Raw genomic sequence first — 22649 nt, forward strand, 5'->3', positions numbered from 1 at the left:
CGACGCGGCGAAGTGGGCGGCTCCCCTCCCCTCCCCGCCCGCCCCCTGCGCCCGGTAGGGGGCCTCCTCCCGCGCAGTCCCCTCCCCGCCCCTCCCCCGCGCCGGCCGCCCGTCCCCCTCCCGGGGAGCCCGCCGCCCGCCCGCCCGCCGGGGCCGCCCGCGGACGCGCTGAGCCCGCGGAGACCTCGCCGGCGGCCGGCGCGGAGGTGTCTGCCCCGCCGGGCTTGAAGGCACTTGTCGGGACACACAGACGTGCCCGCGTCTGCCTCGCGCTCTGAAGTTCGCTGGCGGCCGTCTCGCTCGGCGGGGCCGCCGCCGCCCGCCTCCCCCGGGGGCGCCCTCCGGGTCCCGCCCCGCGCGCGCGCGCCGCCGGGGGCTGCTTTCCAGAGGCCGCGTGGGTTCGGCCCCCGACGGGGAGAAGGGGCGCCGGAGGCTCTGCCGCGAACCCCAACAAGCCCCTTCCCCCCCCCCCCCGCTGTGGCCCCGAGGGTGACCGCCCCAGCTGCCCCGCCTTCCCAGGGCGAGCGGCTTGCTCTCCCCACCTCGCGTGCTGAGGCTGGAAACGGGGGTCAGGTCTTCACCCCTCTTGTTGGGTGCCAGGGAGGAGATGGAATGAAAGGTTCCAAACGCCGAGCACATGGCGAGGAGGGCCTGCCCCGGAGGAGCACGCCGCCTCCTTGACACCTGGGAGCTGACGGAGATGGGGCGCAGCTGCCAGCAGGACCCGGGCGGGCGGGCGGGCGGACACAGAACCTCATGGAAATGCAGTTCCCTAGAGGGATGCTCTCTGAAGGCTGGACTTGGGGTTCCTGCTGCCTCCTCCCCGATTTTTAAAAAAAATATATTTTATTGATTTTTTTTACAGAGACGAAGGGAGAGGGACAGAGAGCTAGAAACATCCATGAGAAAGAAACATCCATCAGCTGCCTCCTGCACACTCCCTACTGGGGATGTGCCCGCAACCAAGGTACATGCCCTTGACCGGAATCGAACCTGGGACCCTTCAGTCCGCAGGCCGACGCTCTATCCACTGAGCCACACCGGTTAGGGCCTGCTCCCCGATTTTTTACCACCCACCCACCTTGCTGCTGGTGAAACAGATCCCTGCCTGGGAAACAAAAAGCTGAGATGGGGGGGATGATGGGAGATGGAAGGAGAAGGGAGATGCCATGGGTTGGGGCTCTGAGAGATGCAGGCCTCTGAGAGGAAGAGGAGAAGGAGGAGAGAAAAGGGTGCATGTGGAAGAGCGTGGCTATCTGGGGGTGGGGTGGGGGTGGGGTGGGGGAGGCGCCTTGGTGAGGTCCCCTGTGCCCTCTGTGGCAGGCATGAGGTTGCCTGGCCTCTTGGGAGGGACTCGGCCCTGCCGTACAGGAGTTGGGAAGGATTATTATTTTTTTATTTTTTCACGTGGCTAATGTACTTAGGAAGCTTTGCCTTGTGAATTCCAAACCCCAACTGTGTACCTTCCATCTAGCTCAGTGGCTCCCAACGTGGGGCACACGCCCCATAGGGGGGGCAAGTCGAGAATGAGTTATTAACAGTGCATTTTTTGCATTTCGTATGGTTCTAGGGGGCCTTCTATACAGTACTAGTATCTTATATAATAAAAGGCAAATATGCAAATTGTCCCCTCTACCAGGAGTTTGACCAGAAGTTCGACCAGAGGGTGAGGCTGGCCGGCCAACTGCCCGTGGCCCCTCCCCCAGCCGGACCCACCCCTAATGCCCCCCCACCCCGATCAGGAGTGGGTCCAGCCGGACCCCACCCATGCACGAATTCGTGCATTGGGGCCTCTAGTATATCTATAATAATAAAAGCATAAAATGCTAATGAGACCGGATAGCCAAACGACCTTCCTGATGTCCACCCGGATGTCCTTCCGGATGACCTTCCGGACGAAGCCGGGGCTGCGAGGGCCGAGCCCTTTGTATGAATTTCGTGCATCGGGGCCTCTAGTTCCATGATAATAAAAGCATCGTATGCTAATTAGACCGGATGTCCTTCCAGACGAAGCGGGGCTGCGAGGGAAGCCCGGGTCCGGAGTGCCAGAGGGAAGCCGGTGCCGGCAGCCGGGGGAAGGAAGGCCTACTCTTGCACGAATTTCATGCACCGGGCCTCTAGTAAGTATATAGTGACATATTTGTGCATTTCAGTTCTCTATTCTATGTTTTGAAACTTTATTTGCTATTTTTTCATATCACTTCATATTACTTTTTAAAAACGGTTTCTTAGTGATTTCTTCCTCAGAACTTCAACTGTCCTTTCATTCTTTTTTTTTAAAAATATATTTTATTGATTTTTTACAGAGAGGAAGGGAGAGGGATAGAGAGAAACATTGATGAGAGAGAAACATCAATCAGCTGCCTCCTACACACCCCGCACCGGGGATGTGCCCGCAACCAAGGTACATGCCCTTGACCGGAATCGAACCTGGGACCTTTCAGTCCGCAGGCCGACGCTCTATCCACTGAGCCAAACTGGTTTCGGCCCTTTCATTCTTCTATTTTTTTCTTTCATGGATGCCATGTTCTTTGGAAGCTTGTTTAGACCAAATTAATGGCCTTTGAGGTTTCCTCCCCATGAGTAGGAATTCACTTTTTGAATAATAAGAATTATATGTCACGGGGTGGGGGGATGTCAGGAGGCTAAAGATGCTTAGGTGGGGCGTGGCCAAAAGAAGGTTGGGAACCACGGATCTAGCTGGTGCCAACCCCGCCTCTGTTCCTCCTCTTTCCTCTGCCTGTTGTAACACCATGCATCCTTCCAAGTTTTCCTCGGGTGTCACCTCTTCCCTGAAGCCTTCCGGGACACCCCCCCCACCACCACCAGCTTTCCACTCCGTGTGCTTTTGCCCTCTTCTGACCCCCAAGCACTTGCATTTACCTCGCTTATGGTGCTGATTGCATTCTCTAGCCTCGTTCGGATGTGTCCTTGTCTTAATGTCTGTGGTCACCCCTCACCTTAGTGCAGTGGTTCTCAACCCTCCTAATGCCGCGACCCTTTAATACAGTCCCTCATGTTGTGGTGACCCCCAACCATAAAATTATTTTTCGTTGCTACTTCATAACTGTAATTTTGCTACTGTTAATGAATCGTTCTCAACCTGTGAGTCGTAACCCACAGGTTTAGAACCGCTAGCAGGGTCGCTTAAGACCATCGGAAACATCAATGATGAGAGAGAACCATTTATTGGTTGCCTTCTGCATACCCCTCCTGGGGATGGAGCCCACAACCCAGGCATGTGCCCTTGACCAGAATGGAACCTGGGACCCTTCAGTCCGAAGGCTGATGCTCTATCCACTGAGCCAAACTAGCTAGGGCTTGGTGTATTTATAATAAGCGTATTGTGGCCGAAACCGGTTTGGCTCAGTGGATGGAGCGTCGGCCTGCGGACTGAAGGGTCCCGGGTTCGATTCCGGTCAGGGGCATGTATCTTGGTTGCGGGCACATCCCCAGTAGGGGGTGTGCAGGAGGCGGCTGATCGATGTTTCTCTCTCATCGATGTTTCTAGCTCTCTATCCCTCTCCCTTCCTCTCTGTAAGAAATCAATAAAAAATATTTTTAAAAAAGTAAGCATATTGTGGCTACTCAATAATACTATGTTGCGACCCATAAGTTGAGAACCGCTAGCAGGGTCGCCTAAGACCATCGAAAACACAGGTATTTCCATTACGATTGATTAACAGTAGCAAAATTACAGCTATGAAGTAGCAACGGAAATAATGTTATGGTTGGGGGTCACCACAACATGAGGGACTGTATTAAAGGGTCGCGGCATTAGGAAGGTTGAGAATCACTGCCTTAGCGGCTTCTGTGCTGTGAGTTGTAGCCAGCAAAGCTCAGGTCTGGGAGTTAAGATGACCTGGGTGTAGCTGGTTCCCAGCAATTGGAAACTGGCTAAGCTTTTTTGGCCTTCCCGTCTACATCGCCTTTAAAAGGAGGTATGAAGCTGTCCCCGGACACATGGGTAGGGCTAAATAAGACCGTCTCTGTTCTGCAGACATGGCTGTCCTCCCTTTCAGCTGCACGTAAAACTGATTTTTAAAAAATTAACTTACATTTGTTGCCAGAAGATTTCTTGGTCATAGTATTATCGAGTAGCCACAATACGCTTATTATAAATACACCAAGCCCCTGGCTGGTGTGGCTCAGTGGATAGAGCGTCAGCCTGCGGACTGAAGGGTCCCAGGTTCCATTCTGGTCAAGGGCACACGCCTGGGTTGGGGGCTCGATCCCCAGTAGGGGGTGTGCAGGAGGCAACCAATCAGTGGTTCTCTCTCATCATTGATGTTTCTCTCTCTCTCTCCCTTGCCCTTATTCTCTGAAATCAATACAAAAAAATATTTATTTATTTATTTTATTTATTTTTTTTAAAATATATTTTATTGATTTTTTACAGAGAGGAAGAGAGGGGGATAGAGAGTTAGAAACATCGATGAGAGAGAAACATCGATCAGCTGCCTCTTGCACACCCCCTACTGGGGATGTGCCCGCAACCAAGGTCCATACCCTTGACCGGAATCGAACCTGGGACCCTTGAGTCCGCAGGCCGACGCTCTATCCACTGAGCCAAACCGGTTTCGGCCAAAAAAAATATTTAAATAAATAAATATACCGCAATATCTACGTCCCAGACAAGTGCCCACGTAAGTATCTTTAATCTGTCCTACTGAAGGTTTTGCTTAGTATCTTTGTGTTTGTTGCAAGCGAGTTATACTTCTTTTAGTACAACTTCCCACTAGCAAAAATATCAGCGTCAACCTGCTTAACTCTATTCCTGGTGACAAATACAAGGCAGATTTTTGGCAATATATAATTTGAAAACACGAAAATCAGGCTCCCTCTCCTCACATAATCTATTGGGATCGACATTTCTTCCAATATGACCGTTTTGAGCCACATAGAGGCCATCGGTGGATTTAGGATGAAAATGACTAGTTCATCTTCCGCAGCCTCATTTAGATTTCGGTGCCTGGTATTACTAAAGCCACTCCTTGTGCTTCTCCCCAGATTCGACAGACTCCTCTTGTCACTCCTCGGCAACATGGGAGCAGAAAACGGGACGGAGAAACCACCCCTGCGCAACGCAACGGGCGGGCCGCTGTTCTTCTACTGGTCAGTGGGGGCACCTGGGCCTTCCTTCCCTGGGCCTCAGCTTCTCCATCTGGCCAATGGGGGCATCCCTGAGTGCCACCCCCTCTCTGATCGCCCTCACTTGCTGCTTCTGTGCGTCCGCCTGGCCGCGTTCCTTTTGTGGCAAGTTCCTCCTTCCAGTGAGCACGAAAACCAGAATGTCTTCTCTACCTTAATACCAAGGACTTAAAAAAAATCTTTATTAAAAAAAAAGGGGGAAAAGTTGAGAAGACACGAAATCAAAAAATCGCCGTGGCCTGTTCTTATGGGGGCAAGAAGTAGCTCATCTGAGAGGACAGGCTTGCTTCGGGAGGCCTTGGCCAGGGCCGGGGTGCCCTGACTGCCCATCCCGGGGACCGAGGCAGATGCGGAGGGGGCTGGGCAGGTGGGGGCCGGGCGAACCTAGCGCTGCTGCCTGCCTGAAGTGGGTCGTTGTTCCGCTGCTTGTCATCAGCGGGGAATGTGGGCTCCGTTTCGCCAGATTTCCAGAGTTTTCAAGAGAAGCTAAAAACATTCTGATACTTAAAAGTTGGCAAGTAATTCAGATTTTTGATAAATACGGTGTGTGTCAAATGCAATACGTTTTGAGGCTGAACCTGGCTGGCGTGCTGTTCGTGTACACCTTCTGTTAATATGTAGTTTTGTCTTCTCGGGGCCTGGGCTTGTAGTATATGGTAGGTGTGTGTGCAATACATATTTGTAGGGCGAATATTTGTAGGGTGAATATCACTCCTGTTGGGAGAACAGTTCACAGCCCGCCTGAGCTTTCCAGGGAATTTACGGAATAGTCACAGGGATGTGAATGACAGCAGAAGGGAATATGGTCCATAATATCATCATAACCGTGTATGGGGCCAGGTGGGTACTTACAATGCCAGGGTGGCCACTTGCTGAGGTCCATGGTTGTCTGACCACTGGGCTGCACATCGGAAACTAACACGGGATAGTATTGAATGCAAACTGCAATTGAAAAATGTTAAGCCCTGGCTGGTTTGGCTCAGTGGATAGAGCATTGGCCTGGGGACTGAGGAGTCCCAGGTTCAATTCCAGTCAAGGGCACATGCCCAGGTTGCTGGCTCGATCCCCATTGCGGGGGGGTATGCAGGAGGCAGCCGATCGGTGGTTCTCTCTCATCATTGATGTTTCTATCTCTCTATCCCTCCCTCTCTGCCCCTTCCTCTCTGAAATCAATAAAAATATATTTTAAAAAAACAACAACAACAACGAATTATCAAAAGCCACACAGAAATTAGTAACAACCTTCTAGCGTTGGACTCGGAGTGCACTGATGGGACTGGTCACCTTTCCCAGTATTTCGCCTTGGTAAGTGAGAGTCCCTGGAGATGTTACTAATTCTGTTAAACGCAGAAAAGCCTCTTCTTGAGAAACTAACTCTCACAAGACATGTTCCCCCAGTCGGGACAAATGAGCTTGAAATTTATTTATTTTTTTTTTAATTAAGGAAGGTATTTTTAATCGTGGGCTCATTGTATTCAAAAGAAAAAAAATAGCCCTAGCTGGTTTGGCTCAGTGGATAGAGCGTCAGCCTGTGGACTGAAGGGTCCTGGGTTCAATTCCAGTCAAGGGCATATGCCAGGGTGGCGGGCTCAGTCCCCATTGGGGGATGTGCAGGAGGCAGCCGATCAACGATTCTCTCTCATCATGGATGTTTCTCTCTCTCTCCCACTCCCTTCCTCTCTGAAACCAATAAAAACATATATTTAGCCGAAACAGGTTTGGCTCAGTGGATGGAGCGTCGGCCTGCGGACTGAAGGGTCCCAGGTTCGATTCCGGTCAGGGGCATGTACCTTGGTTGCGGGCACATCCCCAGTGGGAGGTGTGCAGGAGGCAGCTGATTGATGTTTCTCTCTCATCAATGTTTCTAACTCTCTATCCCTTTCAATTCCTCTCTGTAAAAAATCAATAAAATATAAAATATAAAATATATATATATATATATTTAAAAAAGAAAAAGAAAAGATACTTCTGGCTGTAGAGGTTTGAGCACGAATGATGGGAAGAGCATGCTAAGCAGGGCAGGTGGGTAGTTGCCTCCCACCTGCGCCCGTCAGTGGCCTGGAGGAGCCAGCCCGGGGCTGTTGGAGGGAAGACAGTGTGAGAGCCGACCCGGGCAGGACTTTTGTCATGACAGGGTGGGTAGGGAGCTGCTGCTCTGTCACCACCCTCTGAGGTGGCCTCGCCGGAGCCCTCCGCATTCCTCTGAGCACGGTGTCTGGAAACACCAGGAGACCAGAGTCACCACTGCCCCGTCACCTCCCCGCCCAGACACCAGACACCTGGTGGTGGCGGCAGGTCTGGGCACATCTGCAGCTCAGCGAGGCACTGGAGCCTGACTAAGCAGCATTTGGGCCAAGCTGCAACCCCCGCACCCCCTTCCTCCAACACATGCACGCGCACGCGTACCTCTGCCTGCTGGGGGGCAGCCTGCGTGCCCCAGGCCTGGCTCAGGAGTCCCAGTTTCTTCCCTCTAGCCCCAGGGCTGTTTCCTGTTGAGAGAGAGGCGATGAGGCCATTCCAAAGGCAAGCATAGGGTCGTGGTGACAGAAAACTGTCCTGGTTCCTGCACCTCTCACACAAGGCCAGGCGTCGAAGAGACCAAAATGCCTGCAGATCCTGCTATGGGGAGTGCAGTATGCCTTGCATTTTGGGTGTTGGCATCCAGGATGGCCACAATCAAGGAGGGGATGGCTTGAGGAAGAATGATCGTCAATTCCGAACTGGAAACAAACCCAGGCCTGATTCTAAACTTCTCCCCGGAATGCGCCCGCCAGTGATGCAACCTGTGTGTGCACGCGCACGGGGGCAGGTACCCTCTGCAATCAGGAAAGGATACCGTATTTTCCGGCGTATAAGACGACTTTTTAACCCAGGAGAATCTTCTATACGCCCAGTCGTCTTATACGCCGGAAAATACGGTACATTTCTCCAAAATGGACAAGTGGAAAGCTGAGGATGGTTCTTGCAAATGTAACAGGTAGAGAAAACATGGCAAATTTGGCTACCATTGTCTTATGTCTGAGGTGTATGGAGCTAGCTCCTCATTTAGTCTGTCCTTCATGGCCTTGACACAATCAACTGCAGCAAGCATGTCAAACTCAAAGGCTCACACGGGCCCAGTAAACAAGGTTTAAATGTATGTGGGCTGCAAAAAAAACAAAAGCTTCAGTTTTCATAGAAATACAGTTTTATTTTGATAGAGACATGCTGAATGCAAAGGGCTGAAATAAACGAGTCATCGTTAACATAAAATCATAGGACATTTTAATAAAAAAATTTTTTAACACATATAGCTAATTGTGCTGATGAGTTATGATTTTTTAAAAATATATTTTATTGATTTTTTACAGAGAGGAAGAGAGAGGGATAAAGAGTTAGAAACATCGATGAGAGAGAAACATCGATCAGCTGCCTCCTGCACACCCCCTACTGGGGATGTGCCCGCAACCAAGGTACATGCCTTTGACCGGAATCGAACCTGGGACCCTTCAGTCCGCAGGCCGACGCTCTATCCACTGAGCCAAACCGGTTTCGGCAATATTTTTTTTCTTGAACATTAACTTACCAGACACTGAATCACTGCACAAATGAATAAGCGTAACGCAAATAAACCTATTTTTCTTGTTCTCCGAAAGCGAAATATCTCCTGTTGCGCACACCAAACAAGTCCGTCCAAGACTAATGACGTGGCCATCGGCTGCTAGAACATTCGCTGCCGGTATCAGTGGGGAGAAATGGTGCGCCTGCGCGTAAGGCGCGTGAGGGACGTGAATGAAACACGATGATAGTCATCAGTCATTGGCGAACATTGTAGTTTGTTACTAATAATTCTGTATAACAGGATATTGTAAAGCTTAAGTTACAAAATTTTTATTAAAATGTTTCCCACATACCGTTACATTGCCTCGGCCGCAAAAGTATTTGTTGTGGGCCACATGCGGCCCGCGGGCCGTGAGTTTGACATGCTTGAACTACAGTGATCGTTTGAAGATGGCTGTGTCCTGCCTTCCTAACAGCTCATTCTCTGTCACCAAGGCATTGGGAGGAAAATATTGCAGGTGGATGCCTCCCTGGACACTTGACTAGTATTTAGTACTACACTGACGTCTCTGAACTCAAGGAGCTATATTTCTAATTAAACTGTAGGAGACATGTTTAGTTGTTGACAATCTCTCAGACTGGCACTTTGCATCTTGAGCTGAATTTGGGGTGAGTTTTGTGAGGACAGGACAGGCTCTGCTTTGATAAGTTTGGGGAGGCTGGTGAACACGCATCTGAAGAAAACTTTTGGGGCTCGATATGTTGGAACGTGGCATCTTCTGCAAATGTAGTGAGCCATTATCCAAGTTGAAGGAGAAAATATTTGGGTTTCTCTGACTGAGAATTCTAAATTAGATAATACTGCTTTTGGAAATTGGGAAGAAAGGGTTAGGGAAGATGGGATAATCATTCTCAATTAATAACATATCAAACTGTAAAAGCATTTCTTTGTGGGGGGGGTGTTTTCAGTATATTCTTAAGAGAAAAGAAAGCTATGGGAAAAAAAAAACAACTTAAAGTTACCCGTTCACGAAAAAGTGAAATCATCTTTAAATGTCTGACTTAGGCCCTAGCTGGTTTGGCTCAGTGGATAGAGCATCAGCCTGCGGACTGAAGGGTCCCAGGTTCGATTCCGGTCAAGGGCATGTACCTTGGTTGCGGGCACATCCCCAGTGGGGAGTGTGCAGAAGGCAGCTGATGAATGTTTCTCTCTCATCGGTGTTTCTAACTCTCTATCCCTCTCCCTTCCTCTCTGTAAAAAATCAATAAAATATATTTTAAAAAAATAAATGTCTGACTTAGCAAATTTAGAGGAAGTAGATTCCTCTTTACAGAGCTAATCTCTGATCTTGAATAACAATTACTTAGTAATTCAGATTTTATGAATCTAGACGGATGGTAACAGACACTATGCTGTGATTGCCTCCTCCAATTCCAATCCAGTCCTTTCCCAGCATGTCCTCTGGGTAGATGCCAACCCCAATCCCACAGGTGATTGGCTCTGGTAACCTGTGCTTACTGGTACACCAATCAGCATCAAGGTGTTTTTATGGCCACAGGGATTGGTTCCAGGGTGGTCCAATCAGCTCAAAGCTCAGGACTTTCGCTTGATTGTTTGACTTCTCAAAAACAATGGTTAGGAAAGGTTAATGTCTTTTCCCATGGTTGTGAAGAAGAAAATATCCTGGTTACGGCTGGCCGCCATGTTGGGAATAATAAAGGAAAATCGGAAAGGGGAACAGAACTGATACATGAGGAAGCGTAGAGTGGAGAGAATGGTAGGGAAATTCAGTTGAAGCTCTGAAAACCCATAGGGTCTCAAGTGATATAGAAACGTACAATCTGTTTTCCTGGAGGGTTGTTCTGGGTTGGAGGATAAATGAAATAATACCAAGTGTCTTCCATCATAACAGTCTTTGTTCATTCGTTCACTTTTACTTATTTACTAGAGGCCCGTTGCAGGAAGATTCCTGCAAGAACAGGGCTTCCTGCGGCCTGAGCGAAGCCCACCCCATGCTTTTCCTCCTACCGCCGCCGCCCGCCCCCCCCCCCCCCCGGTGCTTACCTCTCGCTACCACCACCGCCCCGCTTTCTGCTTTCCCTCCTTCTTCCTTCTATGCTGTTTTCAGTCTTCACTCTGCATCTGCGTATGCAAATTAACCACCCTCTTTGTTGGGTTAATTTGCATACTCGCTCTAATTGGCTGGTGGGCGTAGCGGAGTGATGGTCAATTTGCATGTTTCTCTTTTATTAGTGTAGATTCATATATTTTTATTGGTTTCAGAGAGGAAGGGAGAGGGGGAGAGAGAGAGAGAGAGAAGAGAGAAACATCAATGATGAGAGAGAATCATGGATCGGCCGCCTCCTGCACGCCCCACACTGGGGATAAGCACGCAACCCGGGCATGTGCCCGGACTGGGAATCGAACCGTGACCTCGTGGTTCATAGGTTGACACTCCACCACTGAGCCATGCTGGTTGGGCTCATTCGTTCACTTTTAAATGACGTTGGTGATAGAGGACTTAGGAGAGACCCTCCTAACACAGGCCCTCGATCCACAAACCCTGGGTCACGTGAGGGGAGTATTCCAACCAAAGCATGCTGATGCTTTAGTCATGATTTTCTCCTTGATCTTAAGTAAAATATTGTCCAGAAGTGCCCTGGCACACCCCTTAATTTTTGAAGGGACTGTTGATTCTTCTCGAATTTAGCACAGTGCTCTTCTGTACACAGTAGGTGCTTCATGAATATGGGCATGACCCATAAGTGAATACATGGAAGAGCTTTAAAAACAGGTTCCTGACTTAAAAACCTGTAGCTTCTTAAAAGGCACCTTCTTGTAAATGGCATAATTGAAGACTTCTAAAAATGCCTTGCTAACTGTGCTTGGAAATCCATTTTGTCAGACGGTAACTTCCAACACCTCTTAAATATCAAATCTGTTTTCTTATTTCTTTAAAAATACATTTTTATGGATTGCAGAGAGACAGGGAGAGGGAGAGAGAGAGATGGAACCATCAATGATGAGAGAGAACCATTGATCGGCTGCCTTTGGTAACGCCCCCTACTGGGGATCAAGCCCACAACCTGGTCATGTCCCCTTGACTGGAATCGAACCCCCGGGCCCTTCAGTCCGTCCGCAGGCCAAATCTGTTTGGACACCCAACTTTTCCCAGAGGTGTGGCTTTTCATCTTCAAATGACAACACACGTTTTAACAGGCCAGTTGAGCCTGTCACCAGGAGTTTAGTAATTAACCAAATGCCCAGCACTAATGGCTTGTCAGAAGGCCAGGAAAGTGAGTGAGAGACCTTATACAGGAAACAGACCCCGTGTGCTCCGTGAAGGAGGCCCTGGCGGCATGTTATGCTCACATCCAGCCAGGTCACTGAAGTTTAATCCGAGGCTGCGGAAGGCGGGGACCAAAAGCAAGCCCTGGGCATAGAGCCTGCATCTCAACGACAATCCAGTGACTTTCTTCACGTCCGTTCTGGGATCACACACCTCCGAATCCCTTTCACAGCTGCGGGCATTTTGCAACAGCAGCCTTTGCCACACACACACACATTCATAAAAGTTAGTGGTTTCCTTGGGAGTCTGGAACGGGGCGCACAACAGCCGGTGAGTAACCGGCACGTCATGCCAGCGGTGACACCTTGGCTTTGTTCTGTTGGGAGTGTGAGAAGCCGAGTCGGGACACGGGTCGCCCTCCGTGAGTGTTGGGAGAGGAGGGCCCGCGCATTCAAAGGGGGAGAATGTTCTCTTTATCAGAGGCGCCTGCCAAGTCTTAAACAGGAAAACATGTAGGTGTACTTGAGCACAGAGAAGGCCCTGACATTTCAAAGATAACTGGACCGAAGGGAAGAAAGAAGAGGAATGGGGTTATTTGGCAGAGATGTATGTTTACCCCTGGAACGGTAACCTTTTTCAGGACCTCGGTGTCGTCCTCCGATCCTGACGGAAGGGTCCCCACACATTGGGAGGGTCCCCGCACATCCCCACACGTGCATTCCTGCAGAGCAGGTTTTCGGCCCCAGCCTTCCCCTCTCACTTTCTCTCGTCAGGACACCCCCTAATGGGTTGCAGCTGCCCCACTGGGTTGGAAGCACGTTTCAGATACATCTGCCCCTCTAGCTTTTATGCAAAAAACACCTGCAAATCTTTATCTTTGGCTAGATTTACCACACACTCGGAGCTTTGAAATGTTGGTCCAGTGGGAAGGAGGAGCGTGTCACCACCCTCCTTCTTCAGTTGGATCCCGTAAGGGACGATGGCCTTTGGGGGGAGACGTGTTCACTGTGCTTCCAGGATAATAGCCGGGAACGCGTTAACAGTCTCAGACCTACTCAACCGGAGGCTGCTTCATTTCTTTAATCCTGTAGAGTCTGTGGGGAAAAAAAATCTATGATGATTATGGGTGGACAGCTGTAGTGTGTGTGTGTGTGTGTGTTGTGTTTCTTCCTGATTTTCTGAGTCTTTAAAATATATATATATACTAGCGTTCCCGTTGCAGGAAGAATCCTGCAATAGGGTTTCCTGCTGCACTCTCCCCCGCCCCCGCCTGCTCTCCTCCCTTCTTCCCCGCTCAGCCTTCTCCGCCAGTCCGCCTGCTTTTCTCCCTTCTCCGCCAGCCCGCCTGCTTTCCTTCCTTCTCCCCCGGCCCCGCCTCGGCTCCTCCCTTCTCCTCCCCCACCCCCCCGGCTTGCTTGCTTCTCCGCAGCTTTGCTCCCTTCTGCAGCTCTTGGCTTCTTTCTACACTGTCTTGATATGCAAATTAACCACCATCTTTGTTGGGGTAATTTGCATACTCGTCCTGATTGGCTGGTGGGCGTGGCGTGGCTTGGCTGGTGGGCGTGGCTTGGCCGTAGCGAAGGTGCGGTCAATTTGCATATTTGTCTATTATTCGGTAGGATACTAGAGGCCCATTGCAGGAAGATTCCTGCAAGAATAGGGCTTCCTGCGGCCTGAGCGAAGCAGAGAAGGCAGTGAAGCCTGCCGAGGTGGGCTTCCCTCCCGCTGCGCTGCCGCCCCACACTTTCTGCTTTCCCTCCCTCTTCCTCCTAAGCTGTCTTTGTTGGGTTAATTTGCATACTCACTCTGATTGGCTGGTGGGTGTAGCGGAGTGATGGTCAATTTGCATGTTTCTCTTTCATTAGTGTAGACGTGTATATGTGTGTGTGTGTGTATATATATATGCATATATATTTCAGAGATGAAGGGAAAGGGGGAGAAAGCTAGAAACATCAATGATGAAAGAATCACTGATTGGCTGCATGCCCCCTACTGGGGACTGAACCCTCAACCCGGGCATGTGCCCCTGAGACCCTAGGATTGTAGGGATGGGCAGGCCACATGAACATTTAAATCCAGGAATCTAACCCGGGACCCTTCAGCCCACAGGCTGGGCCAAACCAGCGAGGGCTGATTTCCTGGGTCTTAACGAAGATGAGGCCACGGCACCAGGAGAGAAGAGAATGATGAAATGTTGGCACACTGGTGAGGGCCTGGTTACAGGACCAGCCTCTTTGGATATGCCTGTCAGAGAGGCATACAGCTGACGCATTTCCAATAAGTTGAGTAAAACCCTCGAGGCCACAAGGAAAGGTTTTGTAACCACTCCCTTTATTCATTCGATTTTTGGGATATTCCACCCCGGCTCCCAAGGAATGACAAATGCCATTTAAATAGTTTTGAGATAATAAAAGAATGAAATCATCAGTCACCTCTGACAAGGTTGGGAAGGAAACACATTCTTTGTGGTTTCGTAAGGAGGTAGGTCGCTTTGGCTAGCTGAATTCTAGCTGTGTAACATGGAGCAATCCGTTTCATCTCTTGGGGTTCCCGTCTTCTCACCTGTAAAGCGAGGAAGATGGATGAAAGTCATTTGTTTATTCCACAAATAATTCTTCTTTTAAATCATTTATTTTTATTTTTATTTTTAAAATATATTTTTATTGATTTCAGGGAGGAAGGGAGAGGGGGAGAGAGAGAGAAACATCCATGATGAGAGGGAATCATTGATCGGCTGCCTCCTGCATGCCCCCTATTGGGGATCGAGCCCGCAACCCCGTCATGTGCCCTTGCCCGGAATCGAACCCAGCGGTACTGTCACTTCCTGGTCATTTCCCATCATCCACTGCTGGTACTGGCGATTGGCTTAGAACTTGGCACCCACTGGATTTTCATTCGTTCCTGGATTTCAGTGTTCATGTGGTCTGCCCATCCCTACCCTCCTGGGGCCTCATTGGGCTTCAGTTTCCCTTTCTCACACCTTTGTTCCTGCTTTGATCCTATAGAGACACCCAGTTTCCTGACAGAACAACCCTTTGGTTCTTCAGTCAGCCCTCTCCTGGCCTCTCTCTCTCTTTTTTTTTTCTTTTCGTATTTTATTGATTTATTACAGTGAGGAAGAGAGAGGGATAGAGAGCCAGAAACATCGATGAGAGAGAAACATCGACCAGCTGCCTCCTGCACACCCCCCACTGGGGATGTGCCCGCAACCAAGGTACATGCCCTTGACCGGAACCGAACCTGGGACCTTTCAGTCCGCAGGCCGACGCTCTATTCACTGAGCCAAACCGGTTTCGGCTCTTTTTTTAAAAAAAAATAAAATATTTTTTTAATTGATTTCAGAGAGGAAGGAAGAGGGAGAGAGAGATAGAAACACCCATGATGAGAGAGAATCATGGATCGGCTGCCTCCTGCACACCCCACACTGGGGATCAAGTTCAGAGCAAGCAGGGGAGAAGGCAAGAGAGCACAGAGGTGGTGAGCAGGATGGAAGCCAGGATCTGTCTGTAACCTAATCTCGGAGGCGACGTCCCGTCACTCCTGTGGTTTGTTAGGAGAGCGTGGCCAGGTGCAGCTCACGCGGCCAGGTAGGCGAGTTCACAGAGGCCTGGGCCTTCATGGGGCTGTCACGAAACCTGACCACAGTGAGGCGAATGCTTTTGAAGACGAGCTGCATAAACAGCTCTGAGATTATCAATGTCTTTCAGTCTCTGCAAATCTTAGTCGCTCTTTCTGTTTTCTTTGTAATGAACAAAGAACCGGTGGCTAGAAGAGATCCTTGTGGGTCACAGCTATACTTCAGGGGGCTGCAGAGTTTCCACTTCCTTTTTTTTTTAAACTTAAATTGACTATTTTATTATTTTATTTTATAATATACTTTTGTTCATTTGAGCAAGGAAGGGAGAAGGAGAGAGAGAGAGAGAGAGAAACATCAATGATGAGAGAGAATCTTGATCGTCTGCCTCCTGCATGCCCCCTACTGGGGATCGAGCCCGCAACCCAGGCATGTGCCCTTGACCGGAATCGAACCTGGGACCCTTCAGTCCACAGGCTGACGCTCTATCCGCTGAGCCACACCAGCTAGGGCTTAAATGGACTATTTTAGAAGAGATCTATGAAGCAAGCTTGATTTTAACCCGTTTAATGTGACCTTACTCCCTCCCCCAACTGAGTATCAGATTATAATTATAATTTTCCCTGAGGTTTAAGACTATATCTTCTAGATTCTCAATGTCAGTCTTCTCCCCACCACCCTAATTCTGGGCACTTTAATAATTGACTAGAGGCCCGGTGCATGAAAATTCATGCACTGGAGTGGGTGTTCCCTCAGAGCGGCCTGCTCCCTCTCACAGTGTGGGAGCCCTCGGGGGTGGGGGAGGCGACCCGGCGATCAGGGGAAGGCGATGCCCCCATCACACCTCTGCTGCTGCCACTGCCGGCAGCACAAGCCTTGGCTGGCCCTGGTTACCTGAGCCTCGGGTGGCCCTGGCCGGCTGGGCAGCCGCCATCCAAGGCTTGCCTGTGACTTGGGCCGGCCCTGGAGGGCTGCAGGTGGGTCCGGCCGCACCATGCACCCGCCTTTCCCCCCCCCCCCGGCCCCCGGCTGGGCTGAAAGGACTGTGGGACTCCGGCAGGGCTGAGGGGACTGGGCACCGCCATCTTGTGGCTATGGGCGCCGCCATCTTTGTGATGGTGTGACGGTCAATTTGCATATTCCATCTTTATTAGATAGGATTCTTAACTAGCTGTTTCGTCTTTGCAGGAATGTTTTAGTCACCGTTTGGCTGTTGGGGGAGCATCCTGTTCTTCATATCTATTGTCTCCATACTTCATTGAAAATATTTTAGATTGATTTACTTGGCACTTGGTGTATATCATTCTCAAAAGACCTGATTTCCTGGTTGATGGGTGTCATTTCGTTCCACTCTCTCTCTTTTTGGCCGACCTCTTCATGGAATGACCTGACGAGTTCCTTTATCTCATCGGAAACACAAGGCAGCTTTATCTTCAAGGTAACTGACTCGAGATGGGAGATGTTCCTTGGGATCGTACATCTTCTTGAGTGCTGCAGAATTTTTTCATAGGCCCCATGTCCCTTCTTCCTTTAAGTTTGAGTTCCTCAAGAAGTCTTTACGCTGTGTTTGTCTGGAAGACTTGCGGGACTGGATTGCTGAAAGCCCCCACATCCACCCCGTGACGCATTTGAACATGGGGAACCCTCCCTGGAACCAGTGCCAAAGGTTCCATCCAAAGCTTGCCGGCGACTCCCTTAGGAAGCTCCTGGATCCGAACATGAAGAACAGACCAGGGATGGCTTCAGGTTAGCTAACCTAAGTCTTCCTTGAAATGCCTTATGGAGTATAGATCAGCCGGTAGAAGCTGGTCACTCATCCCTCGTCTGCTGAGTAGCTGGACAAAGACAGTCTCCAGCAGATCAAGTTCTTCCCGATTAAAACTGGTGAATTATCTCTTTGGGTTTTTTTTTCCCCAGGTTACAACATTTCCTTTTTGACTTATGCATCTTCAGGTACTGAATGTCTCACCCAAATTTATACTCCATAGTGAATCTACCAACATCCTTTCCCCTCTTTGGGGCACTCATTGCACTTATTTCACCGCTTTGGGGTTTACTTTTCTTCTTGCTGAAGCACATCCTTCGGTGGTCTTCTCAGTGAGGATCTGTCAATGGAAAACGCCCTTGGCATTTGTAAATCTGAAAACAGGTATTTATTTTGCTGTCACTCGTGAAGATAGCGAAGCTGTGTGAGGATTCCGAATGGATGTTTTTTCTTCTTCAGTACATTGATGATGTTACTCCATTAGAACCATTTGGCTTTTTAAAAAAAATTCTTTATTGTTTAAAGTATTATGCATGTCTCCTCTTTCCCCTGTTGACCTCTCCCTGGCTGTTCCTCCCCCCTCAGTACAGGCCCTCACCCCCCTACTGTCTGTGTCCCTGGGTTATGCTCATATGCATGCACACAAGTCCTTTGGTTGCTCTCTAACCCCCCTTCCCTGTCTTCCCTCTGAGGTTGGACAGTCTGTTTCATGCTTCTGTGACTCTGGCTCTATTTTTGTTCCTAAGTTTATGTTGTTCATTATATTCCACAAGTGAGTGAGATCATGGATATTTATCTTTCTCCGACTGGCTTATTTTCGCTTAACATAATGCTCTCCATCCATGCTGTTGCAAATGGTAGGAGTTCCTTCCTTTTTACAGCAGCATAGTATTCCATTGTGTAGATGTTCCACAGTTTTTTAACCTACTCATCTGCTGATGGGCACTTAGGCTGTTTCCAAATCTTAGCTATGGTGAATTGTGCTGCTATGAACATAGGGGTGCATATGTCCTTTCTGATTAGTGGTTCTGATTCCTTGGGATATATTCCTAGAACTGGTATTACTGGGTCACATGGGAGTTCCATTTTTAACTTTTTGAGGAAACTCCATACTGTTCTCCACAGTGGCTGCACCAGTCTGCATTCCCACCAGCAGTGCACGAGGGTTCCTTTTTCTCCACATCCTCGCCAACAACTTGTCGTTTGTTGATTTGTTGATGATAGCCATTCTGACAGGTGTGAGGTGGTACCTCATTGTCGTTTTCATTTGCATCTCTCAGATGATTAGTGACTTTGAGCGTGTTTTCATTTGTCTCTTGGCCTTCTCTATGTCCTCTTTAGAAAAGTGTCTATTTAGGTCCTTTGCCCCTTTGGCTTTTGATATTATTGGTCCACTGCTTTGTAATTACCGCTTTGTAGTAGGTAGTCTGTCTTTTGCTTTAATTTTTTCTTCTTTATCCTTGATTTTCTTGGAACAGTTTATTCTCAGTTGTCCTGCTCAGGATTTGGTGCATTCGTTCAGTATGAACCAAAATTCTCAGCCAACATTTCTTCCACAGTTGCTCTCCCTCATCTTCTCTATCCTCTTACTCCAAACTACTATGCTGGCAACTCTCTGTCCATCCTCTGGGGTTATGAACATAGAAGGTCATTAGTCCCCGAACTCGTACTACATGCAAGGTAGAGAAGTGATGGGTCCACGTTCCGAAATTCTGGGGACATGATGCAGATCTTGTTTCTGTTTTGCTAATGCTACTAGGATGGACCTCTGGCAAGTGGTGCTCCCTCTCAGTACCCCTATGACGGGAACACACTCTGATATTTTTACTCTGTTCTGTTCTATCAGAGGTCACTTTATTTTATTTTTTTTAATCCTCACCCGAGGATATTTTTCCATTGATTTTATAGAGAGAGTGGAAGAGAGAAGGAAAGAGAGGGATACATCGATGTGAGAGAAACACATCAGTTGGTTGGCTCTTGCACGCGCCCCAACCAGGGCCCGTGCCGGGGAGGAGCCTGCAACCAAGGTACAAGCCCTTGACCGGAATCAAACTCAGGACCCTTCAGTCCACAGGCCGATGCTCTATCCACTGAGCCCAACCAGCTAGGCTGTTTTTTTTTTTTTTAAGGCTGCAAGTGGTCATCAGTAGATGACTGGATAAATTAAACGTGGTCTTACATATCTGTGTTGTACATAAAAAATGGGCCATTGCACCTTTAAAACTCTTGTTAGAACTCGTGTCATGTGCTACCACATGGATGACCCTTGAGGAATTTATGCTAAAATGAAATAGCCAATCAGAAAAAAGACATCTACTATAAGGTCCCATTTATTATACGAGGTACCTAAGAGTGGTCAAATTTATAGAGACAGAAAGTAGGATAGTAGTTCCCTGCGGTAGGGGGAGGGGGAGATATTGTCCAGTGGGGACAACGTTTCAGTTTTGCAAGATGCAAGGATTCTGGAGATGGATGGTGACAATGAGGTAGCACAGAAATGTGAATATACCCAACACTGCTGAGCTGAATACTTAGAAATGGTTAAGAGGCTAACATTTATATTATTCCCCCCGCCCCACAAACCACAATGAGGTGATTATGATAAAGCAAGTGGGCTTCTATGGGAACATATAGCGAGGGGACCCTGCCTCATCTGGGGTCAGTCAGGGAGGTCTCCCCGGAGGAAGTAGCATTTAAAGCCACGCCCTAGGAGATGAATGAAGTTAACCAAGAAAGGGTGTGGAGCGTAGGGGCGAAAGAGGGCTCTAGACTGTGAGTAGGTTAGGCAGCCACCGCCCAGCCCTTATCAAATCCTGTGTGGGTTCCTGCTGTCAGCTGGCTTCCTGCTTTCAGGCAATTTCCACCTACACAGAGGCCAGGTTACTTTCTCCAGAACACCACCTGGGGCATGTCTCCCTCCCACCTCCCTGGCTAATCCTTCCAGAACTTCTGATTTGCCCGCTGAAGAAGCCCTCGGCCTCGCACTCAAGGCCCTCTGCGCCTGGCCCCGCCTGGCTCCCCAGTCTCCCTCTTCCCTCCCACCTCCCAGGCGCTCTGCCACCAGCCACACCCCTCCATCGCTGGTGATGGGCTTCTTCGCGCCTTCCTCTGTACCTTTGCTTCCGCCACTCTGTCAAAAGCACCTTGCCTGCCTGGCTCAGTGGTTGACCATCGATCTACGAACCAGGAGGTCAGGGTTCGATTCCCCCTTGGGGTACATGCCTGGGTTGCAGGCTCGATCCCCAGTGTGTGTGTGTGTGTGTGTGTGTGTGTGTGTGTGTGTGTGTGTGTGAGTGTGTGCGTGTGCGCCTGCCTGGCTCAGTGGTTGATCATCGATCTATGAACCAGGAGGTCAGGGTTCGATTCCTACTCAGGGTACATGCCTGGGTTGCAGGCTCGATCCCCAGTGTGTGTGTGTGTGTATGTGTGTGCGCGCGTGTGCGCACCTGCCTGGCTCAGTGGTTGATCATCAATCTATGAACCAGGAGGTCAGGGTTCGATTCCTACTCAGGGTACATGCCTGGGTTGCAGGCTCGATCCCCAGTGTATCTGTGTGTGTGTGTGTGTGTGTGTGTGTGTGTGTGTGTGCAGGAGGCGGCTGATAGATGACTTTCTCTCATCATGGATGTTTCCCTCTCTCTCTATCTCTCCCTCTCTGAAATCAATAAAAAATATATTTGAAGGAAAAGAAAAAACAACACCCTGCCTTTGGGTCCCCCTGACCTGGTCCCTTTTGCTCCTTCACGTGCCCCCCGGACTCCTTCCACCCTCCGGGGTCACCCCCTGTTACGTAGTGTTTGCTCTCCTGCCCTCGAACACCACCCCTGCCTTCCCCCACCTCCGCACACGTCACCCCAAAAATGGAGCCCGGGACTCATGTCCCCAGTGCTCACTGCCACGTCCAAGGGGCTCACAACGCTCCGCTCCTCCGGGATGCTCGGGCCGGCATCCGCGGGTCCTCGGTCCTCACGGGCAGCAGCTTATCACGGCAGCGGCGGGAGCCAGCGGGCAGCCCCCGGGCTGATGTGGACCAGGGCAGCGGCCTGTTTTCCCTCAGCCCTGGGCCAGCAGCCCCCCTCCCCGCCCTTCCATCTGCTCCTGACATTCCTGAGCCGAGCATCCCCTGGCCAGGCCCTCCAGATGCTTAACAGGATTATCTGCCCCAAGCACAGCCCTCCCAGGCGGGTGGCTTCACCGGCGGGGGCGGGGGGGCGGGGGGGGAGGCGAGGGCAGGAAGGAGCCAAAAGACACATGTTCAGAGACGCCCACGGGGGACCCAGGGGCAGGGGCGATGCGGGGAGGGCAGAGGAATGGGATGGTGGCCTTGCACGCGTGAGGGGCTGAAAGCCGGGGCGCGGGGGGCGGGGGGGGGGGTGGATTGAACTCAGGAGCAAAAGCCTTCTTTCTCAGAAGGGAGTTTTGCACAGCCACTCACCGCCTAACTATTCCATCGTTGGCAAAGGCAGCAGCCAGCCGTGGCCGTCGTGGGCCGGGGCAGCTGTGGGGGCGGAGAGGGGAGGCGCGGGGCTTGGGAAATCCACCTGGATGCCATCAGTCTTGCCAGAGTAAACAGAGCTTGACAGGAGGGCTCGCCCGCAGCCTGGTACAGGTTAGGGAGGGTCGCCGGAGCGGCCTGGTGACCCGCCCGCCCCGAGGTAGACACGCTCTGGAGTCTGTCACACAGGACAGAGCTGGAAGGTTTCCTGGCGTCCCACCCCACCCCACCCCACCCCACCCCACCGGGAGTGCGGACACTTTTACGGTGTTTTCAGGGTCCGTCTGAGCTGGGATCAGATGCACACACTGAAAGCAAAACAAACTGCAAAAGATCCCCTCCCCATCCACCCACCCTCCACGTGGGACCCATCTTATAGAAGCCACTAGCAAAAAAAATAATTAGTAAAGAGCATTTTCTTCTCTCCCCTCCCTCCCTCCCTTCCTCTATCTCTCTCCCTCCCTCTCTCTCTCTCTCTCTCATCCTCACCCGAGGATATTTTCCCCATTGCCTTTTAGAGAGAGTTGGGGTGGGGGGGGAGAGAAACATTGATGTGAGAGAGACACATCGATTGGTTGCCTGCCACAGGACCTGGACTGGGGCCGGGGAATCTAGCCGCAACCCAGGTGTATGCCCTTGACCGGGAATCGAACCCGAGACCCTTCAGTGGGCGGGCCAATGCTCTAACGCCAGGCGTCCTCAAGCTACGGCCCCGCGGGCCACCTGCGGGTGTTTTTGCCGTTTTGTTTTTTTTACTTCAAAATAAGATATGTGCCGTGTGCGTAGGAATTTGTTCCTAGTTTTTTTTTTAAAACTATAGTCCGGCCCTCCCAC

General features: G+C 50.3%; 1 long non-coding RNA gene across 1 annotated transcript; it reads right to left on the reverse strand.

Moving 5' to 3' along the window:
• Positions 1 to 11525: 11525 nt before the first annotated feature.
• On the reverse strand, positions 11526 to 21367 carry LOC307094976. The gene is made up of 3 exons (XR_013813153.1): positions 21235 to 21367; positions 14414 to 14543; positions 11526 to 13075 (listed from the first exon to the last, which is right to left on the reverse strand). It is a non-coding gene; the product is annotated as an uncharacterized lncRNA (long non-coding RNA).
• Positions 21368 to 22649: the final 1282 nt, after the last annotated feature.

The sequence above is a fragment of the Cnephaeus nilssonii genome, assembly GCF_951640355.1.
Source record: "Cnephaeus nilssonii genome assembly, chromosome: 24".
In the NCBI taxonomy this organism is placed as follows: domain Eukaryota; kingdom Metazoa; phylum Chordata; class Mammalia; order Chiroptera; family Vespertilionidae; genus Cnephaeus; species Cnephaeus nilssonii.